The 24,152-nt window shown below is 44.8% G+C and overlaps 1 long non-coding RNA gene across 1 annotated transcript; it reads left to right on the top strand.

Moving 5' to 3' along the window:
• Window positions 1-224: 224 nt before the first annotated feature.
• Window positions 225-16,208, top strand: LOC122157947. Its single transcript, XR_006168081.1, has 3 exons — window positions 225-336; window positions 10,055-10,202; window positions 13,289-16,208. It is a non-coding gene; the product is annotated as an uncharacterized LOC122157947 (long non-coding RNA).
• The last annotated feature ends 7,944 nt before the right edge of the window (window positions 16,209-24,152 follow it).

Below are 24,152 nucleotides of genomic sequence, written 5' to 3'. Positions count from 1 at the left end.
CCTGGGATTTCCGACTGAAAGGCACTGACTAATTCCATCTGGCAGGCTGACCACGCTTCAAAGACTGCAGATCCTGAGACTTTTAACTTACAAACAAAACTATGCATTAAAGAAAAAAAAAAAAAAAGAAAAGAAAAAAAAAAAAAGGGGGGGGGGGGGGCTGGGAGTGGGGAAGACAGCTCTCCCGAGGGACAGTCTCTGAGAAATCCAAAACAAGGTCTCAGCGCCTGCCCTGGTGCTCCGGCTGACGCCAGTGTTTTTTCTGCCCCTTTTAAAACTGAGCTGGAGTGTTCCTGACTCCTCCATTCGACACCTCTGGCTCCCTTATTCCCCTCGGTGAGTGGGGTGGGGGGGAGGCTGGAAGGGAAAGGCCAGAGCAGAGGAGGAAAGAAATGCCTGGTATTGATCCACCAGGGCTGGCCAGACTGCAAGAAATTCCGGTTCGTGAAAAATGTTGCGGTTTAGAACATTTGTTTTCGTTCCACGGTGGGATGAAACCAAGGCTTTCTGGAAAGGGAGGGGGGAAAGAGAAGGAGAGGAAAAGAAAAATGACCCTTTTTTGTTGTTGTTGTTGTCAGGGAGGGGCAGCTTCTCAATGGTATGGGTGCCTGCATCACAGGTTGGGGTGTCAGTCCTTGCCCATCAGCCTCTTGGATGGAGGCTGTGTTCCTCCAGTTGGGTAGGGCAGTGGCTGAAAGGAAGCCTGTTGGGATGAGGAGGGACCTCCTGCTCATCATGTGCTCTGGTAGGGGAGAACCTGGGGGAGATCTTCAGTACTGGGACCTATGACACTCGTGGCAGTGCTCGTGCTTTGTGGGAGCTGTGCCCTTGTTTTTTTTCCCACTAAACTGGGTGAGGGGCCAGCTCACCTGCAGGGAGGTGATAAAGGTCTCCTCGCTCCAGCGTTGTAAAATCCTGACTCAAGATTTGAACAGAGGGGAGTTAGAGTGATTACATAAAGTAATGGACTTACACATTGCTCTTCCCTTTAAAAAAAAAAAAAAAAAAAAAAAAAAAAAAGTGTGTTATTGCACAGGCCTGGTAACGGGAATTCCTTGCAGAGAAGAATAGGAGAAGGTAAAAGCCCAAGCAGAGCTGGGAGACTTGAAGATGTCAAACAATAGGACAAAGATAGCATGTAGCTCTCATGCTTTCCAGGGAGGCCCTACAGGATGGTGAATGAAGATCTGAGCTTGCCTTTGGGTGACTGAATAGGGAGCAAAGCAATGGTAATGTGGTAATCTTTTGCATCTCTCCCAAAGTCAGAGTACAAATCAGTCTGTAATGTGGGCAATGGGATGTGGCAGTGCTGCCTCCCATCCTGGCTGACCCCTTGGCAGCTCTGCCCTAAGGAGCTGCTTTGTTTGTTTGCCAGGAGGTAAAAATCCCTTCTGGACGTCATGAAGCAAGTTGTGCAGAGGAAAACTGGGGGGGGGGGGGGAGTCTCTGCAAATGAGTCAGAGGGCTCCTCCAGGGGGCTGTGGGATTGTGGAGAGAGGTGGAAGAGCGTGGCTACCATAGGCACTAAGCCACAGGCATGAAGTTTTGGAGCTCACAGACCTAGGAGCACAATGGGACCTTCATCAGCTCTTTCCAGGGCAGGAGGGCTTGCAATAGAACCTGAAGTGTTTGGTATTTTGATTGTTAGAGGCCACATCTTCCAAGGCAAATGCTTTGGAGTAGCCAAGGAAGGTATAGCTGAGGCTGCTATGTGAAAGCTGCTTACAGAGCAAGCTTATTCCTCCAGAGGGGATTTCTTGCCTATATTGTACATCCAAAGCTTTTTCGCTAGCCGTGAGCCTGTCTTTCTGTGAGGACCCCTATTCCTGGCTTTCACCCAGCACTGCTCTCAGGACCTTCAGTGGCCACAGCCTCTTGCCCCAGTCCTATTCCTGTGAGGCAGGAGTATCACCAACCCGCTGTGAGACAGTCACATATTGAAAGGTGACTTGGTCTCTTCCACTTCCCCTATAATATCATTGGGTATCCCTTCTGAGGAGGGTTTCCTGCTGAATTAAACCAGTTATGGCTGCCACTGTTGTGGTAAGAGGGGCAGCTGCTCTTGAAGTCCGGGCCTGTCTCAGGTTGGTAAAGTGTCCATAAAGCTGTCTGGTTAGTCTGATAATATCTGGGATTGTCTAAGATTTTGCAGGACTCCAAGGTTGTGTATAACTTATTCTCTTTCATTTCCCACTGATAACAAGAGACGGATACTGCTTGCTCCCATCAAAGGAGCAGGTGGAATTTAACAACCATGGCTAGATGTCTCACTGTGGTGTCCCTGGTGCCAAAAGTAAATGGCACCAAAGCAGCCTTTCTTGCTCTTTCTCTCTTTTTTTTTTTTTTTTTTTTTGCATAGACTATAAGTAGTAGGTTTCTCCTGACCTGTCCCTGTGTTGCAGATGAGCCAGTGCTGCAAAGCAACTTCAATATCTGGTAAACTCATCACCCCAAAGCATCTGAGGCTCCGTGTGGGACTCTGCTAAGCATCCAGTGAAACAGAAGGCAGGGTTGAGTCTGTAGCAGTGCATTTCATTACTTACACACTGAAGGCATGACTCACTGTTGTGCTGACTTAAACTAGACTGGGGTAGGGAGAGCATTACTTCCTTGGTCCTACTATCTTTTGTTTTTGTACAAGAAACAAAACTTGCTGTTTTCCCCACGCCAAAGCATGCAGATGCACAATGCACTTCTGCAGGCTCCCCTGGAAGAACTCGCTGCAATCTGTTTTAAACACTCATCAGCTTTCTCATTATTTATCAGAAAGCCTGCCTGGTAATGCAGCATAGTATGGAGCCTGCAGAATGTTACTGTGAGTAATATGTATCTGTATATCCTGTAGAACTGGAAGATTTGTTAAGCCAAAAACTTCACAGTATTCAAAAAGTCACTTTTCATGCACATTTTTCATTGTAACTGAATTTCAAGTTACTTAACACCCCCCCCACACTTCCTCCTTCACTCATTCTCCTCAAAAGGGACAATCATTTTGAAAAACACAATTGTATGTATGCCACATTCTCCTCTGTAAAGAGAAAGAGATGCCCTGCTGTACTTTGAAGAGCAAATGCACATGGAGGCAGGGTAGAGTTGCCTCCTAGTGTCCTGTTTGAGGAGAAGGGTAGGGCTAGTACCTCTTCGTACACGCTCAGCATTTCATATTGAAAGACCATAGGCTTAGTTGCTAATGATATTGCCAACTGCTAACCATCCTCTCTGGTGGTTTTGGTGCCAGGCATATGACTCAGGCTTGATGGGATCGCATCAGCTGAAATGGTTCAGCCGTGTTCGAGAATGAGATAAGAGAAAACAGTCTTTTGGGAGTCTGGTTTGTCTGGGATGAACTTCCTCCATCACCTCTTGAGGAAGATGGGGTGTTCAGTCAGCCCATCGGAAAGTAGGTGCCTAATAGGAGTGGCATGAATTACACCACTGACAGTTTAGAAAGCTTGCTCAAAGTAGGCTCCTCATTCTTAGAATGGTTGTGTACAATATTCTGAGGCTGACGAAGAGCCTGTTGCTGTTAGCAGGGGAAAAATGAAGAAATCAGCCTTGTTATGTGTTTTAAAGAGGGTGAAAAACAATCCTGGTTTGCAGTGGTGAGAGTTTGGTAAATTCTCCGATGGGTCCATTTGAGCTGTGCGTTGTTGCAGTGCCTATATAAAAAGGAGGAAGATGTATTTCATCATGAGCCTTTCTAATGACTTTCTTGGTAATGTGAGGCTAGAAAGGAGACAAAAGGTTGTCTATCCCTCCTGTCATCATTGTGGCTTCAGTTTTGCTGCTGGCTGGGAGGAGATTCAACCAGATTTCAAGTGCACGAGTAATGCTGGGAGCTGAATCTGCGAAGGGAGCAAATAAAGACAAGAAACCTGGCATGGGAACACATGCACGAGATCTGGGGCCTGAGATACTGCTGCAAACCAGTGGGGAAGAGCAGTCTACTCTTGGGAACAGAGCTAGAAGGATGGGACTGGGAGATGGAAAGAGCATAGGAGAGAAAGGGAAGCAGCTGAAGTTGTTGGTGAGGCAAGGATCATCAGGGTACTAGAAGAGGTTCAGAATTTAAGCAAGACCTTGTCTAAGAGAAGTGGAAACTCCGTTGTGGAAGCAGCTGTGCAGAAGGAGGCAGAACAAGGACAGGCTGTGGGAGACAGGCAGAAAAATTCAGGCTTGGATGGGGACCAGGGAAGAATGATCTGGGATGTCCTGTGGAAAAAACTGGCTGTGTCACAATGACCATGTTCAGGGGAACCAGTTACTGCTGCGTGAATGACCTGGATTTTGGCACACGGAGGGCTTCCAGCTCCTAGCATATAACATTCTTTGTGGGTATAATACTGTATGGAGTGAATGTATTTTTTCATCTGGATTTTTCTCTCTGCTCTATTTCTTGTGCTAACCTTTCCTTGGTGTTTTTTTCTCTACTACTTTTTCCAGCCTTTCATGTTCAAACTTTGGGCCCAAGAAGGTTTCTGCTGCACTCCCAAACATACATCGTTCTAGCAGTTTGAAGTATTGAGTGAAATGTGTTCATCTTTCACTAGCTGGAGCAAAGAGACATAAGAAAGAGGTTTCCAGGAAAAATACCCTCAAGTCTGAGGAATAGCGTATCATCCGTATACCAGGACGTAATCATGCACTTCTGGCTGCTAACCGCTCTATTGTACTAAGGCAGAAAAGGGGCCTTGTGCTTCTTCTGGCCTCTGAGGCTATAACTTGATCTTTGTCTCTGTCCGGCACTGCATTTCAAACCCAGGCTGATACCGTGTGCAGCCCTTGGACAATCCTGCCTTTCTACGCACTTGCTGTTCCATGACCCTCTGGCAGAACCTCCTGCCCCCATTATTCATCCTGACACGGTTTGTAATGGATGGAGCGAACCTGCAGGAGCCAGCTTGCAAATTTCCCTAAGGCTGTCAAAGAAAGAGCACTATATGCAGGCAGAAGCACACAGCATGCAAACGTGCCCTTCCTGTGTTTTCACATGCTGTTTGTGCATGGATGTGTTTATGCACACTCATCTGCACACGCATTTTTTGAAGACTTGTTTTGTATCCTCGATGAAAAGCTGAGAATGAAAAGTGTGTCAATATACGTAAGGGAGCTCTTCAGTATGTTTTATTTGAAGTTTCAACTTGCAGCTGCTTTCTAACGTTAGGATAGGGTGGGGAATGGAAGAAGAGAAGGAAAAGAGAAAGCAAGCAGGATGCAGAATAAAAAAGGGAAAAGAGAAGGAGGGGAGAAAAAGTGGAGAGGGGAGAAAAGAAGAAGGAAGGGAGAGTAGAGAAAGGAACAAGAGGAGAGAAAAACAGGGGAAATGAAAAAGAGAAGGCGCAGATAACAATGATTCAGAGCTTGTATACCTTAGAATCTGAGAGATCCAAAAGTTCTTGACCTGCATTCCCCGTTTCAGGAGCTCAGTACAATAACACACCGTGGTTTGTTTAAAACATGGCAACTCGAGCCTTGTGTTTCAGAGAAATGTTTCGCAATGGTGCTGAGGAGAGGAGCAAAAAGATTTAGCTGTTCCTCCTTGCTATCTCCCTCCCTCTGCCTTTTGGCATGCTTGGAACCAAACCCACTCTCTTCTGAAACAATGAATAACATTGCTGTTTTGATGGAGTTAGGCTTGAATTAAAACTTCATTGCTGGAAAAAAAAAAAAAAAAAAAGGGGGGGGGGGGGGGAAGAAATCCTCAAATCCACTGAGACAGGATGCTAGTATTCATTATCTAGTGGGTTTATAGCTGAATGGTTTGACATCTCACACGCAGAGTGATGGAAGTGTGTGCTGCAGAGTGGTCTGCAAGGGGACAGTCATCACGTGGGACTCTGACTCATTCGAGTGGATTTTGATTTCTGTTCAGCTTCTTTCATTCCGTTTAGAAAGGACAGAGTCAAGTGCTCCAGAGCAAGGTCTGGTGCACTAATGGAATAAACAGTATTGTGGAGGTGCTGGCAAAGTCTCAGTTTGACTTGGCTTTGCTGGTCTCCAAAGAGTTATATTATTGATTATTTATGAGTATTCGGATGACCTTTGAGCAGTAGGGAAAATGTTTATGAATCTAAAGGGCTTCACAAACTTTAGCACAAGAGCTTGTTTTGTCCAAAAAAATATGAACTGTAAGTGACTTCTTCATTATTCAGCCTTGCTTATCCTCTTACTTTAAAAGCCTTTGGTCACCCAGTTGTGGTGTAGAATCAAACTGTACAGGGCAGATGAGCAGTGACGTGCAAGTGAAAATCCAAGCGGGAAGCATGTGAGTAACTCCAATAGAGCAGCTGGTTTTGTTCAATGGGCTGGGGAAGGCTGAGTTATTCAAAGAAGTCAAAGGGAGTTAGGTACTGCTGACCCATTATGTTTGTGGGCTTTCACACCCACAGGGGTATACTTTTGAAAGCTGTAGATTCACTTGGGAAAAATTAGGATCCGTTTGTGAGCAATTTGTAAGTGGAAGGAAAAAAAAACACCAAGCCGGCGGCTGAATTTCCAATCAGTCCTAATGATAATGAATAACTTCTGCAGTTCTGCTTTTCGAAACTAACTTGGTGTTGTCCATTTCTCTGCGTGTAGTTTCAGGAAATTGAAAGTACTTGGGGGTAAAAATTATCCTCAAACTCTTCAGTTTAGAAAACTTATTCTTTTTTTGTCATTTTCAGGATTTTCTTGTGCTTTTTGTATTTCTGTTTCTAATATCCCAGCATGGCTTAAGTTGCATTCCCGGGTCAGTGTCTGCAGCTAGGTGAAGGATTGGTGCATCCTACCTGCAAAAGGCTGATCCCCTTCTATATTGCTGTCTTAATGTTACATTGTACTCCCTTTGCCCATTGTAGACTAAAAAGCCTAAAAAATGCCACACAAGGGAATTGTAATGTTTAGTGCGTCACTCCCCCAGCAACAGCCGAGAAATGCTGGCTATTGAACTTCCTTGCACCTGGCTTCAACTTCTAGAATAAATCAGAGCAGCCTAAAGCTTATTATAAATTACTCCTGGTTCCTGGTGACTCCTGGGGAGTCAGGCAGGGATCAAAGGGGAGCACAAACAGCCCAGCCACAGCTCCTTCCCTTTCCTGCGGCTGATGCTAGGCTTGGGTATCGCTGCAGTGGCTCTGTACTGTTATGGTTTGTTTTCCTTGGGAAGGTCTTCCACCTATGGTGTAAGACAGCATCACCTGGCTGCTTCATGCTGACAGGGTCATGTTACAACACTCTGCCTTTAAATTTCTGAAGATGGACTGTGAAGTTCAAGCAGTGCTAATCCTGTTAAAGGCACTCTGGGGTCCTGTTTGTAGCCTGTAGTATTTAGCAGAGTTTCCTAGGGAGTGATGGATTTTTTGCTTGTTATACCAGCATAAGGTGAGTCAGTTCTGCTTCCCTCGTGGGGCTGTCTGGTAGGACACACTGTCAGTGACAGCAGACAACACAGTGGCCTAGTGACTCTTATTACCTGTGGTGCAATTGCACAATTAGTGACACAGCCAAGAACCATGAGGACGGATGCAGTGTCCATGCTCCTAATCATGCAAGATGTGGTTGGTCATAGTTGTCAGTCTGGGGTAATTTTCATAGAATCATAGGAACATTAAGGTTGGAAAAGACAAGTAAGATCACCAAGGCCAACCATTAACCCACCCCCACCATGCCCACTAACCATGTCCCTCAGTGCTACACTGCCCTGATTCTTGAACACCTCCAGGAAGTCTACAAACTGACTGCACAGAGTGTTCCAATGCCTGACAATAATTGTTGAGAAATTTTTCCTAATATCCAACCTGTATTTGGTGGTGGTTTTTTTTTTTTCTCTCCAAAGACTTAGCTCCTGGAGTCATGGGGTTTATACAAGAGCTGTAAGTTTGAGCTGAAAAAAATCACCAAATTCCATCCTTATACATGTAGAATTTGAGAATATAAACCTGAAAACCTCAGAAAAACAGAGGGTAGAGAAAGAAAAGTCTGTCTGTCCATTGGGTTTTGTTAATAATGAACAGCTTGTGATTATGTAAACGCAGTCTCTCAATGTTTTGAGCATATTCATGCTCTTTGGATGCATGGAACAGGCAACACACAGCAGGTACCTCTAACATGCCTGGAACACTCCTAGCACACCCCTTGCTATAGGCAATTGAATAAAACCCAGGGTATAATTCTCAGCTACCTTTCAGAGCAAGAATCAAAAACTTCTCAGAAAGGGCCCTTTTCTGTTAGGTTCAAGTCACGTTTTCCATGAGGGCTGTTGCCATGAAGTTATTCAAGTGTTGGAGTGATTTGTGCTGCCTCTATTTTAATAACTAATCCATTGACTTTTCCATAGGTGTCCACATGAGTTCTAAGAACTAGAGCATAGAAAACCAATCGGGAAATAAATAAAAAAGAGGAAAGACCCTGTTTCTGTCTATCTGCAGAAAAAAGGGGGGCTGGAGGGAGGAAAAAGGCTCTTTCCAGTGTGTCTCTAGGCTTATCTCACAGGAGGAGAGGCTGTCTGCTGGTTGAGGGCTTAGCTTGGTTCACTGCTGAGACTGTCTTGTTGGTGCAGTATGGGAAGTGATGGGTTTCTTGTGGTGCTCGGGCTCCCCACCCTCCCTCACTCATTCTCCAGCCAGCCATGGATGGATTGTGCCAATCCAGGGCAGGAGGGAGCATCAGGGCAAATTGTCTGATGTGTATTGTGCCAGAGAATCTGTGGATGCCCCATCCCTGGAAGGGCTCCAGGCCAGGTTGGATGGGATCTTGGGCAGCCTGATCTGGTGAGGGGCAGCCCTGCCCACGTGAGGGGATTTGAACTGGGTGATCTTTAAAGTCTTTTCCAAACTAAGCTGTTCTGTGAGTCTGTGAAAAAGGCATGTTTTGATGGCTGGAGTTAGTTTAATCTCCAGAGATTCCGGACTCTGTATATAAGGAGGAAATATTTCTTGATGAGAGTAGTGAGATGCTGATCTACTGAAAGATGTCCATGCCCATGGCACAGGGCTGGGCCCAATGATCTTTAGGGGTCCCTCCTGACTGAAACCATTCTATGTTTTTAGGCTGGTTTTGGTGGTGTCTAGTACTGTCATTATATTGCATGCAGCTGCCCCTTCTAGCCATCATTTCCACCTCTGTGCAGTGGGTACTTAATTGTCTGCTGGTGGCATTTGAGGACAAGGAACTGCTGGCTGAACAAGGAGACGCAGCTGCCTCCTCCCTCTCTGAGTCTGTCCCCTTGCCATGCAGCTGGAATTCACCTCTGGAGCATCTGTTTTGCGTTGCTCTGGCCCCGTTAACGACTGGAGGGACCAAACAGTTTGAGGCTGGCAGTGGTGCTCAGGAGCACCCCTCGTCCTGCCAAGTTTCTTTTCTACATGCTGTTGCCTGCAATGATGTTCCTCATCAGGGGAGGTCTCGTGCCACTTGGCTGTCTTGTTCCTTGTTCGCATGCTGTGGTGTTACAAATAAGTTAGATGCTGTCCTCTGACTCGTCAATTCACTGCCGTGCATTATAGTGGCACAGGGTCTGCATTCAGTAGGTTTCCTTCCTTTCTTCTCACGTGGCAGGTGCTCCTGAATGTTTTTCATAAGTTGTACCCTGTGCTTGTGACTTATGGTTGTTGTCAAGGCTGTTATCTTTCTCTTTGACTTTGTCAGAGTTCTTCTGCAAGTAGTTACAAAGGAGAGCCCTGGAAGAAACCATCTCTTGCTTTCCTTTCAGCCCCTTTGTGTAATGAATATGTTGAATAGCTGGTGCCTGAGAAGCATGCAAAGTGTTGAACTTAACTAAAACCTGTTTACAACAGTGGCAAGGTCTTGCTGCACCATCTAGGGTGCTTTCATAATTCTGAGGTGACTTCCAGGTGACACATGGATGCCAGGGAGGTTACCTTAGCTCAGTGCTTCCATAACTATGTGGCCGTTCAGGAAAGGATCATTCAAATATTAGAGGCTGGAACTGAAATCCTTGTTACCTGTGGAGAGCTTTCACAGTCCAAGAGGAATCAGGATTTTGGATCTGCAGAGGTAACTTTGTGCAGCATGCATTTCAGGCATAATTCTACTTTTATTTTTTTTCCTTTAGAACAACCTGGTTATGAAGGAAATAGGGATGGTGCATGATGTGTTACTGGGACAAGGGAAGGAAACCTGTGGTGATTCCTTCTGCAATCAAAGCCGGCTTCAGAATATACAGAAAAGAACTCAGTAAACCTTCTTGGACCGAGCTCCAGGTATTGTTGCAGTCATACCTGCTTGGAGGCTGTTTTCCCCCCATCCAGCAGGTAACCAGCCTTGTTCTCCACCACTGGGAGCAGTGCTGGGGATAACTTTATCTAGGTATGCCCTTGATCCCTTAGAACAAGAGGTTTGTTGTTTTAGTATTTCTGAGGGCAGTTTTCTGCTGGTGAAGTTTGTGAGAATTGCAAGTCAGGTACCTTCAGGCAAATGCTTTGCAAGTTTTCTGCATGGACTCCTATCATTACCTTCTGTGCTGCTCAGATCTTTAGATCCTCATGACCAGAAGCGAGCACAGAAGTCACTCAGTCTGATGTAGAGCACCAATTGCAGAGCAAGGCACGTTTCTGTAGGGATCATGCAGTCTCCCTTCTGTTCCTACATTCAGCTTGGGCGTCTGCATGGCTAAACTAAGCAGAAGGCTCCATTCTCAACCTGCTCTCGAAGCCCCTTCCTCTCTCTCCCCTCCATGACATTATTTTCCCCATCCCTCCCCAGAAGCCCATTCCAGCACTGGGGTCTGGTGCAGCAGCTGTGCTTCCCTCTGAGCTCAGCAGGCGGGAGTGGAGCTGGCAGGTGAGCAGGGATAGGGTTGTTTAGTCTGGGAGGCAATTAGTGCAAGTGAGCAGCATCTGGAGAGCATGCACAAAGGCTGACAGAGGGGAAACTTCTGCTTTAAGATGGAGCAGCGTGGGGGAAATGGGTAGGACCAAGGTGTTTTTGTTTTTTTTTACCAGATAAGGAGAAAAATACAAATAAGGGTGGGCCCATTTGTCACCTGTCCACTACTTCCTAGAGTTATCCTTGTGTCAAGCATAGCATAACAGAGTGGTTAGGAGATGGAAGGATGGGAAACAGCTCTTTTTCAGGAAAACAGAGAGAGAATTTTTTTTAGGGATTTTTTTTTTTTCCCCTGGAAGGTAGCTGAAAGCAAAAGGATCTCTGCTGTCTGCTTTACTTGTTCCTCCTTTAATTCAGTGGGAAATCAGGATTAAGAGAACACATAGGAGCAGTGTGGAGGGTGAGAGTCCATATGGTGGAGTGGAGGCACTCATCCTGATCTGACAGCTGCCTAGAAGGCACTGTAGGAAGCTTCTTTAGTAAGGACAACTGGGTGGAGAGGAGCAAAGTCAAGCTGGAAAGAAACAGTGTGAATCCCTCTTGGGAGGGGAGAAGTCAGAATAGCTGTGAGTGAATCTCAGTTTTGCCACTGGGGATGTTGGGTAAGTTTGCCTTACCTTGAGTAAGTGTGTCTTCCTGCTGTTCTGCCTTACCTACCAGGAAAGCAGTTTTGCTGTGAGTTCCATTGGGAGCCTAAATGTCTGTGATTTGGGCATCCTTAGTATGGATCTTGAAACAAAGCCTGTGCCCTGAGATTCAGGGTCATTTGAGGGCTAATTCATTGCTGTTGGGAAGGGAGTTGTGTTCAGTTTCATGCAATTTCACCTATTTCTTGTGTCTGAGCTCTGCATCAACAGATTAAATGCAACTTCTGGCTCTCTTTCTTGAAGGCAAGATTGCTCTGTGCCAAAGCTGCAGCCAGGGGAGGGAAATGTGTGGACACGGGCACCATAAAGCTACTTGAGCAATGTACTGCTGGAGGCAGGGTGCATTCTAGGCAGGAAGAACTTCTTGTGTGCTCTTTTCTTATGCTGTTTTCTCCATTTCTATTGCTGACCACCATGGGAGCTGGGAATAGAGCTAGATGGAACTTTGATCTGAGCTGCTACTCTACCAGTGCAATTATGAAAGTCCTTAGTACTGTTGATCCCATATGCCCTAAATGTCTCAGTGAGCTCACATCCACTAACCTGCGGAAGAGTTCCAGTAGTCTCACGTGAAAGCATGGATTTTAAAGTTGCAAGCTGCACACCAGCTTGTGTTACACAACTCACCTGTTTCCTCAGAGCCTCGCTAACCCTGCTGGTGGTCCCACACACACACACAGCTCGGTGACTGAGGAGCTAAGATGGTCACCCATGGCCAATGCAAAGAGATTTTTCAGGTCCTTGTTCCCTAGTGGAGTCCTCGCTGACCTTTCCAACGGTGCTGTGTGGGGCTGTCTGGCTGCCTAGGGCCAGGGGCTGGAAGAGGATCCCGTTGGGAACGAAGCCCCAGGACTGCCAAGGGTTTGCTGCCCTCCTATGGCTTTGGCCGGCACGGCCAGGGCCATAGGAGGCCAGGGTGGAGGAGGTGGTGGCTGATGGAGCCAGCCCTGCACACAGCCCCAACGTCCTCGGTCAGGCTCTCTGTGTGCTCTTGTGCAGCCGATAGGTTGGAGCCTGGGCTCCCGTTCAACCGGTTACACAAATCCAGCAGAACAGCAAGGTTTCCCCAAAGCAGCTCCATCTGTGCAGGGCACTTGTTCCTCAGGACTCCCTTGGTCGTGCTGTGCTTTGCCGGAGTTTGTGCCAAACCCAGTGCTTGTGGTTTAAAAATAACATTTGGATGTGACAGCTTCATTATTTACCTAGGAGCCAACGTTGTCTGGTAGGCAGAGCCAAACAGCTAGAAGTCTGAGGTGAGAAGTTCTCATCTACTGCTATTTTTGTATTGCCACCCGCTGCCTCAGTTTCCCTGCTGGTGAACTGGGGTTAATGAAAAACAGCTCTTGATAATTTCTACATAGCTGAGTTAACCTTAAGGATCTTGATTAGGACTTTTTCCTCCAGAGTCCTTGAGCAATATCATGCTAGGGCAAAGCAAGTATTTGTGCCTCTAGGTAATGGACCAAACCTTGAAAGAATCTATTAACACAGAGATCTGTAGTAAGGGCATCCCGGAAGACTTACGGTAGTGGCACTGCTGTGTTGCTGGCTTGTCCATTACTTCCAGAAGAAAATATTGCATGCTCTATTCCCCTTCATTTTCAGCTTTGCTGGCTCTGCTTGTGCTTTTAATTTCAATGACAGCTCAAAGCCAAATGTCTTTGCTTCTTCGCTCTGTACATTAATGATGTCTAAAACGTACACAAACACCACAACATATAAGGAGAGTCGCCTTGTATAGTTTTTTTTTGGTTTTTTTTTGTTTGTTTGTTTTTTTAAGAAGTCAGACCTTAGAGATTTTCTTCTGCTTCTAGGACTCCTCATTCAAATAATGCAGTCCACTATGGACTGATGCGAGCGAGGAGACGTGGAGGCTGTCAGCATCACCTGGCACAGCACAGACATCAGGATGGTGGCATCAGGATGCTGTGACCTCTGGCTGGTCATTGGAAGAAAGCTGATGTGATGGAACACTGTCCTGGCATAAGAATAGCTGCCTCCAAAGCCTTCCATTCCTCTCTATGTTCTCCTGAAGGGGATGGTTTAATACCATAGGCAAAGATTTTCTTATAGGTCTTCAAGTACCACAACTGTATTTGTCTTTGCTTCTTTCTGATGTATAAGGAAATGCCTTGAAAAGTGAGGTTTTCAAACTGTCTGGAGGAAAGCTCATCTTTTGGCATCTGCTTAAGCCGTACCAAACACAGCGGGGGTTGTGTTCCTGGATGGCGTGCAGCAAGCAGGCACTACAGGTGTCAGGCATTTGCATTTGCTGGAGGACTTCTTAGAGTTCTCTGATGGGTGCTGGGACTGCCCTCTCACTGTAAGGTGAAGGCCTGAAGTTATTATATCTTAATCAATGTCGAGTTTTCTTGGAGTGCTGTGATTTTCTTTAAAAAAAATTAAATGGATCCTTGGTTGGGGCAAATCCATGTGGTTCCACTGACTGTCTTGCAGCTAAGCTAGGTTTTTGCTAGCGAGGAAGCCGGCTTTAAGAACTTAAAGGAGCCTTCCTAGGATTCACTCTTCTATCCTTCATTTTTTGATGACAGGTTTTGACTCCTGTTTCCATTTTGCAAATGGCCAGCAAGTCCCGAGCCAGGAAAAACTGGAATTCCTTTGATAGCTCAGATGAGATCATAACTTAGAGCCAAACTCTGCAGATGTTTGGGGCTTTGATTTGAATCATCCAATAACAGATTTACTTATTGCTGCTCACTTCAAATTTAGTGGTTAAGATAGTTTCCAATCAGCCACCTGATCAGCATCTACTAGGAAGCATGACCAGCCTGCCTCATCTGTTGAATCTGGAGTTGGAGAGCTGAGCAGGTCCATGACACAGGACAAAGCATTCTTTGTAGAGTAAATTTTTCTTCTCTAAAAATATATATATTTTTTTCCCCTGATGCTTTGTTTTTCTTGTTACCGAGGTGTGGAAAGACAAAAAGAAGAAAAAAATAATAACTCCAGATTGAGCAGAAAACAGAGAGTAAAATTAGCTGAGGAACTTCCAAACAAGTGTGTATGTGTACACACAGGAGAGCTTGGTTTTGTTTACTATTTGTTTTGAATTTCCATTCTTTGCCCTCAGATCAAGCTCCAGGAGAAGGGAGAGCCTGGAATGAGGTCTCAGATGTCTGCAGCTCTGAAAAGCTGTGAGAGGAACCCTAGTGAAAGGCTGAAGCAGCAGATGCATGTGCAACACTTTCAATGGCTTTTTGCTATAGAATCCTTGCTTCCTGAGAGTTTTATTCCCTTTGTAATTACTGAGAAAGATGGTAACCAAGGAAAGGCCAGTATCTGTTAACCTCTTCAGTGCTGTGCATCTGGGTGATGGCTGTCATCTGCATCACAGGAGAGCCTAGAGGCTGAGACCAAGTGCTCTGGGCTGATCTGTGCATTGTAACACCAAAGTCCTTATCTGACAGATATGACAAAAGAACAAGACTCACAAAGGAAGTGCAGGAGCTCTCACATCAGTGTTAAGTAAAATCCTGCCTGGACGATTCCTTAACAACGAATTGATAAACTTTCAGCATGCTAATGATTCCATTGGGGCATTGGAGAAATAAGCAGCCTGTGTGGGTAAAATGTTCTATTAACTCCAATAACCAGATTTTTGCATCCTTTTTGTTTGCAGACTGCTTATTTTCTGATCCTGGTGACTGCTGAAACCAAGTTCCACATGTAGATCACTGCCTGGTTTGAAGCCATGTGGTTGTTCCAATGTTCTCGGTCCTGTAAACATCTCCTAGAACATGGCATACCACTTCATCTGCCTCTCATTAAGTAGAGAATGTGATTACTATTATGCACGGAGTTGTCAAACCAGTCTGGTGTTTGCAGACTTTACCAAGGATCAGGTGTCCTCCTTCACCACGATGCCATCCTCTTCTCAATAGCTGCCACTGGCAAAGTTAGAGAGTGCTTAAAAAAACCCACAAATATACAGTACACAAGATAAAGTACCAAAATACAGGTGTAGCATGTGTCAGGGAATTATTTAAAGTGTCTGAAGCTTGAAACGCTGAAGTTAAAGTATCAGCTGGGATCTGGTCTTAGCTTGGTCACAAACAGAACATGCAAAGTGCTCAGGAAAGGAGGCCTTGCTGTGGAAAGCTAACTCTTCTGTGTCTGTTTCTTCCCACCTGGAGCTCCAGCAGAGGAAGAACGCAGTGAAGAGAATGAGGATCTGAAGAGAACAAGTGCCAGTGCAGCACGGTGCATTCTGGAGGGCCAGAATTGTTGTTAACTTCTGCCTGCTACACACACAGACTTGTTGGTCCTTGTGGGATGGGACTGCTTCCCCTTCTATTTTGCAGCTCTTCGTTATCTCTCATGAGACAGGCAACGGTAACACAGTGTGTTTGTCTCTGCCTGGGTTCCTCTGCTCTCACGTTTCTAGTGTTCACCTTGCGTTAGGAAAAAGTGGAGCGTGCTGCAGAGCACAGATGTGCATACGTCCTTGTGGTAGAAGGGGGACTGGGAGCCATCTGCCTTTCATAAGCGCAGATGTTTCCCTCTGAAGGTGGGACTTATGTCAAGTGCCCTTCAACTGCTCAAGCTTACCTCCTGATAGAGTTGTGTTCATTATGTCAGGGCTAGCCACAGTTGAGAAAAGGGAGTGTTATCATTTGCCAGTTTACTCTGATACCCTGTGTATGTATGTTGTCTTTAACCAGGCTGAATAAAAAGCAGAAAGGTCTGCTCATGTCATGGACTTACTGGTAAATGCCGATGCCTTTCAACCTGCTGCTGTCCTGCTTTGGGGGCTGGTTGCAGACGGCTCCTCTGATTCATCAGCTTTTCTTCCATGGCTCTCACCTGGAGTTTGGGAATGTTTATCAATCATTAAGGTTGGAAAAGACCACTGAGATCACCAAGTCCAATCTTCAATCCACCATGCCCATTGACCACGTCCCTCAGTGCCACATCTCCATGGTTCCTGAACGCCTACAGTCATGGTGACTCCACCACCTCCCTGGGCAGTCTGTGCCAGTGCATCACAGCTCTTTCTGAGAAAACTTTTTCTTAATATCCAGCCTGAACCTCCTCTGGTGCAACTTGAGTCCGTTGCCTCTTTTCCTATCGCTGTTACCTGGGAGAATAGGCTGACTCCCACCTCAGCACAACCTCCTTTTCAGGCTGTTGTAGATATGTAATTATGGTGAAGAAGAGCTCCCAGAGCCCTCCCACCATGCTGTGGGGAGGCCCTGCAGGGCAGTGCTATGTGATCTGGCGCAGCACTGCAAGCTCTATGAAGCTGTCTTGCTCCCCTGGGAACACTCACATGCTCAGAGCAGCCGCGGCAGCAGTGAGGATAACCCCAGCGTGGGCAGGGGGCTGACTCATCTCTCCAGAAGAGGCAACACTGTTTATTAATTACTGCTCCTTTGAAGTGCGAAAATGGAGAAACTCTCTCATGGCCAATGTTGTGATTAACCATCTAATTGTTCTGCTGGTATGTTTGCTTAAGGGGCTTCCTTTGCTCCGTGTGCATTAAGAAATAGTTTCTCATCCTACCGTTGTTGCACCCAGATGATAGTCATTAGCAATGTACCAGACACATTGTGTGTGTCTTGTCCTGATGTTGGTGTTTTGTTTTTTTTCTATCCCTTGGTCCATCTCTGCTGAAGTGACTTCAGTGTTGGAGGGAGAATGATGGCTCTTCAGAGTAAAGTCTTTTGTTCCTACAACACACAGAGAATCTCTTTGTGGAAGAATCAATTATTTGTCCCAGCCAACAGATCCCTCAGTTTTCCGTCTCAGGGGACCGTGCCACAGGTGATGGAGGGTGCTCACATCCCAAAGACCCACCAGCCTGGGCTGCAGATGCTGGCTGCGTGCTCAGACCCCACTGAGGTGCAGAACCACAGCCTGTCCTGCCAGCCCTGATGTTCTCATCCCAGATATGTACAGGTTAGAAATGGGGTTTGGAGGGAGTCGGCATACCCATCTGTGGGAAAGTCTCCTCTTTGATGCATAGAAGCACAGAGGTTTATCCAAGGGCTTTCTCTGTGCCTCCTAGGCTTTGCCTGTCTTTGCTTAAATGTTAGATTGAACTTAAATCTTGGAGCTTGGCAGATTCAACATGGGTGAGAATCTGCTTGATCTGAAATATGGAAAGAAAGGAGAGAAAGTTGCTTTACCTTTGCCTTGTTCTATACGTGTCTGTGATAATGGGAAACTCAGAATGCGTCTGAGCAAGCCAGATGTGAAAGTAAATGGTATCTGTAGCAGGCAGCTAGTGCTGGAAATTTTTGTCTGATCATTAATTCCAGGCCAGTTCCCATTGAATGTTCCATTACAGGTACAATTTCCACCAAAACGCATTTCAGGACCGTTTCAAACCTTTTTTTTTTTTTTTTTTTTTTTTTTTTACTGTATCCAACAAAGCAAAAGCAGGTTTTGAAATGACAAGTAGCTGAAAGCAAGGGAAGACTTGTACTTGCTCAGTCTTGCTGACATTGCCGTTCCCTTCTATGTATGGTAAGCATTGCAAAATCCAGCATTTCCTTCATGCTGCTCACGTGGAAGTCCATGCAAGCTTTACTACTTGTCTCCAGATCCCATGAAACCTTAGATTTTCCCCTTCATTGTGCACTATGCAGCATCTCAGCCAGAAAGGCACTTTCCATGCTCTGGGCAACTGTGTTGTGCTGCGGCACAGTGGCTCCTGCTGTGCCCAGTCCTGCAAGGCTGTGGGCTGCAGCTAGAGGGGGTGAGCAGGCAGAAGATAGTTTCTGCTAAAATTTCACATTTGAAACTTTTCATCTCACCCCCAGCATTTCTCCTTCCCCTGCTCTCAGTAGCACCTGCAGGCATGTCTCTTTCTCTAGTAGACTTCTGCTGTGTATGTGTGCATTTCTAATACGCATGCAGGTATATATACTGCATGTATGTATGTTTTATATGTGTGTATCTATGCACGTGCAGCATATCTACCTATCAGCATTAGAAACTGTGATTTGTTGTGAGACAGTGCGAGGTCTCTGCTGGTGACTGAGGTTGGAGTGCCTGAAATGTTGTGCACACGTCATGAGTAAGTGGCCCTTTCTGCCGAGATCTCGCAGTCCAAGTGTATGATTAGGAACAACAGATGGATACCACAAACAGACAGGCGGCGTGGGTGGGGGAGGAGCACAAAATACCACTGAGATAATTAGGATGAATGATTAATGATTCGACTGGATAAGAAGGGGCCAAAATGCTCTAGCTGAATATTGCTGGTGATGCCTCACAGGGACCTCCTGATGGAGGTGGACAAGAGATGCACTGTATTTTGTACTCCCTTGTTATCCAGGCTACTAATTTCCCTCTGAGTCCGTGTTTGTAGATGTTTGGCTCTAAGATTACACTGCGGCTACACTGTAAGGATGGTGTAACTCCAGTGTGTTCTGAATGGAATGCAGACCCAACTGTGCTGAAACACTAGTCCTTACAGGAATTTGGATCTCGTAGGAGCTGATCCAACACCCACTGGAGTCAGTGAGCTCTTGACCCGTATGGGATTTGGGACAGTCCCAGAATGTTCAAGTGGGCTTCATACTGGGCTGAACAAGTGGGATACGCATTTAAGACGATAAGAAGAAATGCTTTGTATGAAATTCATTTAATATCTTTCTGTTTGCATGTACACATTTTTACTGTGTGAAATCAGACTGATTTTTTATCTGCTGCATCTATCTCGACATGTGGTGTATGTTACAGTGGACCGATCAGTTACATGATTAAAATACATGGTAAACAGATTCACAGCAGGCTTAACACTAGCAGTTTTGTATTTTTGCAATAATTTTACCCCAACTTTTTCTCTCATGAAGTGTGATTTTGTTGTTGCCTCTTTGTTTTCCCTTGAGAGATTGCCCATTGCTTTCCTAAGTCAACTCAGTCTATTTCCTGAAGATTCTTCCATTGCTTTTATGGTAGCTAAGTGGCTTGTGAGTACTCAAGGGTGTCAAGCTTTCTCCCCACTTACACAAATTGCACTGATGTTGAAAAGGATCACAAAACACAGTGCCTTTTGGCTGCCAGGGTCACCCCATATTGTTGACTTCAAGGAACTGAGGGAAGGCAGGAGAAGGGAAATGGAAGGTGCCAAGTAAAGATTTCTTGCATCATCACACAGGGTTTGATTCTGACTCTGGTCAATGAAAAAGCTTTTACTGTGTGGCCAGGTGGAATATCAGATCATTTGATGCCACTCCAAAGAGGGTCATGTATGCACAACTTTGATCTACTCCCTCTGTATGTAAAGGGGTGCTCACCTTCACAGGGAGGTAGTATGCACTAGCACGCTATCCTTTAGTGCCTAGGTGTTGCAGCTATTACCAAGGGTTCTATTTCCACGTTACTTGGGTTTTTGTGCATACTAAGGGAAAATATTTACAGCTGTTGTCATAGGCATGTGAAGAAATCTTACGCTACTTTTCAAGACAAAATTTTCAGACAGCTTGACTCGGCATGACGATTCAGAGAAGGATGCTGGTACTGATGCCAAACTTGTGGTTTTCTCTAACTCATTTTGCAGGACCTCCTTTTGCTGACTAGAAAGCCTTCACTTGAAATGCAATTACCCTAACGTAGAGAAAAGAACAGGCATAACCATGACAGATGAGAGGAAATTTCCTCAGATCACCTCTTCATCATCAACAGTGGCACATCTTCTGTACTTGCTTGATAAAAAGAAAGATTTAGGCTGGATCACTGTGTAAATGCATAACCTAACAGCCCTATTGGCTTCAGCAGAGCTTTACCAGTAAACGTTAAGTCATAAGAAAAGATAATTAAATAGAGGGCTAACTATAATCTCATAAGCAGTGCAAATTAGTACAGTTTTATTGGAGTCAATGGTGCAATGTCAGTGGAGAATTTGGCCTCTGGATGCACCCAAATGATGGCAACGTGGTAGCAAACTTCCTCCTAGAAACAACCGCACTTTTTGTTAACTCTTACATTCTTTCTGATCTGCCATCCTTTTTTGAATGTACTTTTTATGCTGCATCTTGGCTGGTCTCTCTTTGACATTCTCAGCATTTTTTTTTTTTTTATCTCTACTGTACCCTTTCCATTAATTCAGTTCTTTAGCTGTGTTGCCACCTTTTCATTTTTCTCTGCTTGTCTGCCTCATCATCCTTTTTCTGCATTGAGCATCGCAAGATGTTGGGATTATGTGAATTGAAATATTCTCATAGAGTGGATTGACACACGTGCCTTTGTTCTGTGGAGCTTGTTTTCGTTATGTCATCCTTCCCCTGCAATTGCTTCCTGGGTCTTTGTGAAGTAATGGGCATGGTGGTTTACCTCATACCTTCTGGCTACTTCTGATACCCAAGTCTTTGATACATCAATTCTCAGCTTTGAAGAGGCATGCTGACAGTGGTGGGCCATTCCTGAAATCTGAAGCCATATGTCTGCATTCTCATTTTCCAACTGGAGATACTATGAAGAAGTACTGATAGTGATGGCGATATTGTATGCTGAATATGAGTCAGGAAGACCGTGGAGATGGGAACAGTCATTTCCCTTCATCTCTGTAAAAAAGAAGATCTATCTAACTCAGAACTTCTGAATGACAGAGGGGATCTGAGCTGGTGATTGCACTGTCTGAAGATGCTGTGTTCACTGGTTCCACACACAGAAGCTGTTAGTAAATGTAGAGCTGCTGTCATTTGCCCTCATTCATTCCTGGGGCCAAGTACTGAAACTCACATAGAGAAGGATGCACACCAGACCTGTTCCTGTTTGCTCAAACACTCTGAGAGGTTGTAGGGAATGCACCTGTATCACACGTTATGTAAACCTGGAACAGCTGGTGTGTGTGGCAGAGAGGATTTAAAGCCTGGAGTTGCAGCTGAGATCACTTGTTTTCAGCTGGTGTGTTTGGGCACAGAAGGGGCAGAGGAGCAATGCAGTTCTCTTGACAAGCAGGAGACCACAAAGAGCACATGGAGGAAGGGAATTGCTAGTAAATAAAGGTTAGTTTTTGTGAAGTAAAGAAACAGAAACAAGAGATCTAATTAAAGAGAAGAATAACTAGTGTGCTCAAGAAGAGGAGTGTAGCTTGTGGTGATGGCTGAGAAGAGGAGCTTAAGAAGGAATGAGGAGGCAGAGGAACTTGTACGGTGAAGAGAAGAGACTACGTACCCCAAAAAAAGGAAAGAAAATTAGGTAAATAAGCATGTGGTAATGGATAAACATCAGTGGTAGATGGGTGAGCAGATAGGAGAAAAAAAATGCTGATGCTGTCAAAGCATGTTTGAGTGGATGGTATATTAGTCCTAAGATTGCACCTAGTCTGTTTGGGGTATGGAATTGGGTCAGTAAGAGACAGTTGAAACATATCTATGTTAAATGCTGTGAGTCTGGTTAACAAAATGTAGGCTCTTCAATTAATTTTTCTGTGTGTGAAAGTGACTATCTTGGGATAAATGAAAGAATGATGAAATAAGTATTATTGAATGTGTTCGCATGCTTAGGAACGTGACTTTGTCCATATGTGCAAAGATATTGCTGTGTTTATATGGAGAAATTGGTAAGAGTAGCATGGAATAAAAGTGAATGTATGTTGGTCAAACTGATTTTGATTGTGAGTGTCTAGCATTGAGGCTTTTCTATAAGCTTCAGACTTACTTGGTGCATTGTGATGTCTTTTGGTTTCTCTGGAAATTTTTTAGTAACAAGGACTGTTGTAATGTAGATTTCAGTCATTTTTTCTATTGCTTGTTTTTGGTTCAGAAACCAGGAAGCTATAGAAGGGCTAAGAGATCACGAATTGGTAATTTTTTAAAATGAAATATCTTTGTTGGGTTTTTCTTTTTTTTTTTTCTTTTTTTTTTCTTCAGTCTTGTGGTTTGTGCTGTCATTACTTATCCACATATCAACTAATTTTGGGTGAAGAAAAATCTATCTCGTGTGAGTGCAGCATGCTATATCAAAGGAGTGGTTTGCTACGCATTTGTGGTGTTTTGCATTGTGACTTCTATTAATTCTTCTTAAGAGGTTTCTATTCTTTTTCTACTCTGTTCTCTTGTTCCTTGAGGAACTGCTTTAATATGATATATGACCTGAAGTCAGTCCCAGATAGAGTGACACTGACTGCTCTCCACTAACATCTTCATTTCTCGTGAGCTGTTAATATGGACTGTGACAGCAATATCTGTCACAGTGGACTGGTATGCTTTTGGCAGCTATTGCTGGTGGCTGCCATGGCTTGGATCAAGTTCTTGTACTGCTGTCTTTCTGTATCTGTGTCTATTGTGAATGTGTCTTTGCATACTTGAGTGATAGTCAAACCACTCATTAGCATGTGAAGAGCCATGGCAAGGGGAGGACATTTCGTGGGGGCATCCAACTTTTTGGGGTTTTCCTGAGCTCTGCTCATAGTTGCATCACTTACAGCATTATTATATACGTTGATTCATCGGAATAAATTTGCTGTGAGTACTTGGTGTTCTGTGGTCTGTTTTGTCTTCTGCTGGAAACCATTCTGAAGGTGAGCAGGGAATGTGTGCCAAGAACCTATCTTGATCCATGTGGATCACTGACAGACTGCATGGATGCTGTGTAGTTTTCCTACTATGCCTAAAGCTGCTGTGATTCTTGGTTTTGCTTTGAGTGAGAGGATGTTCAACAATATGCACTGAGCACCAAATAGGGCAGGACCGACTGGCTTTAAATACACAACAAGCTCTCCTGTACAAAAAATTGAATAGATGCAACAGAAAACACACAACTCTACAAGCTTGTTCACCTAACAGCTGTGACTGAATGCTAGCAGTTGGGCGGCGGGGGAAGCGGGGGGAATATATGTGCTTATACAAAGGACAGCAAAAACAATATTATCAGAAGGTTTGCCAACTGTCCTCCTAGTGCTGAGGTTCTGTTAGTAAAGATACTTTGTATCTTTAAATCAATGGGGATTTGAATATAAAGTTCCAGAACAGACTGTGTTTTGCTGCCAAAACACTGAAATGTGGAATCTGCTCCTGCCAGTTCCTTAAAACATACAGTATTTCTTTCTGCGTCTTTATACTCTCACTAACTGTCATGATATGGGCTCATGTTCAATCTGAAATAGTTTGGCAGGTCTGGATTCTGGCTTTTGCTCACTCTCAGGTTCTAGTGATGTTGCTTAGAGCAAGTGCTATGTCTGTTAAGTCATCTACTCTCTTCTTCAAATCTATCTGTAGCTGTGATAAGAGATGCATTTGAGTTCCTCCTGTTCAGTAAGGCTCTTCAGGCATAGTGGTACATGGGGCGTGATGCCTCATGTGTGAAAGAGTTAAGCAGCTTTGAGAATTCACCAAGATCTGAATTCTAGGCTGTTCTAAGTCATGGATTCTAGGCTACTAAAAATGGGAATTGTTCTGAGTAATCTGATAATGTTCTCTTCATTTGTGTTTCTTTGTTTCAGGGCGTCGTCACTTCATATCTGTCTGGAAGTGAGGTAGTGGAAGGACTTCTGGAAGTATTCAAAACTTTAATCTTTATCGTACATCTTTGGCTCGTGTGGGTATATGCTCAAATGCCCAACCCTTCAGCAATGCAATGGGTACAGTTCTCCTTTTCCCCTCCTCCCACTGAAAGAGCTGGAGCACCTAAGGCTGGGAATTGATATGTTATTCAACTTTCTTTAGTGACATGCATCGGGGCTTTCAGAACAAGCTGGTTCTCTTG

This window comes from Centrocercus urophasianus, unplaced genomic scaffold (genome assembly GCF_019232065.1).
Source record: "Centrocercus urophasianus isolate 14NV4802_14NV808 unplaced genomic scaffold, USGS_Curo_1.0 seq_14, whole genome shotgun sequence".
NCBI classification, from domain to species: domain Eukaryota; kingdom Metazoa; phylum Chordata; class Aves; order Galliformes; family Phasianidae; genus Centrocercus; species Centrocercus urophasianus.
This window is presented reverse-complemented; position numbering and strand designations above follow the sequence as displayed.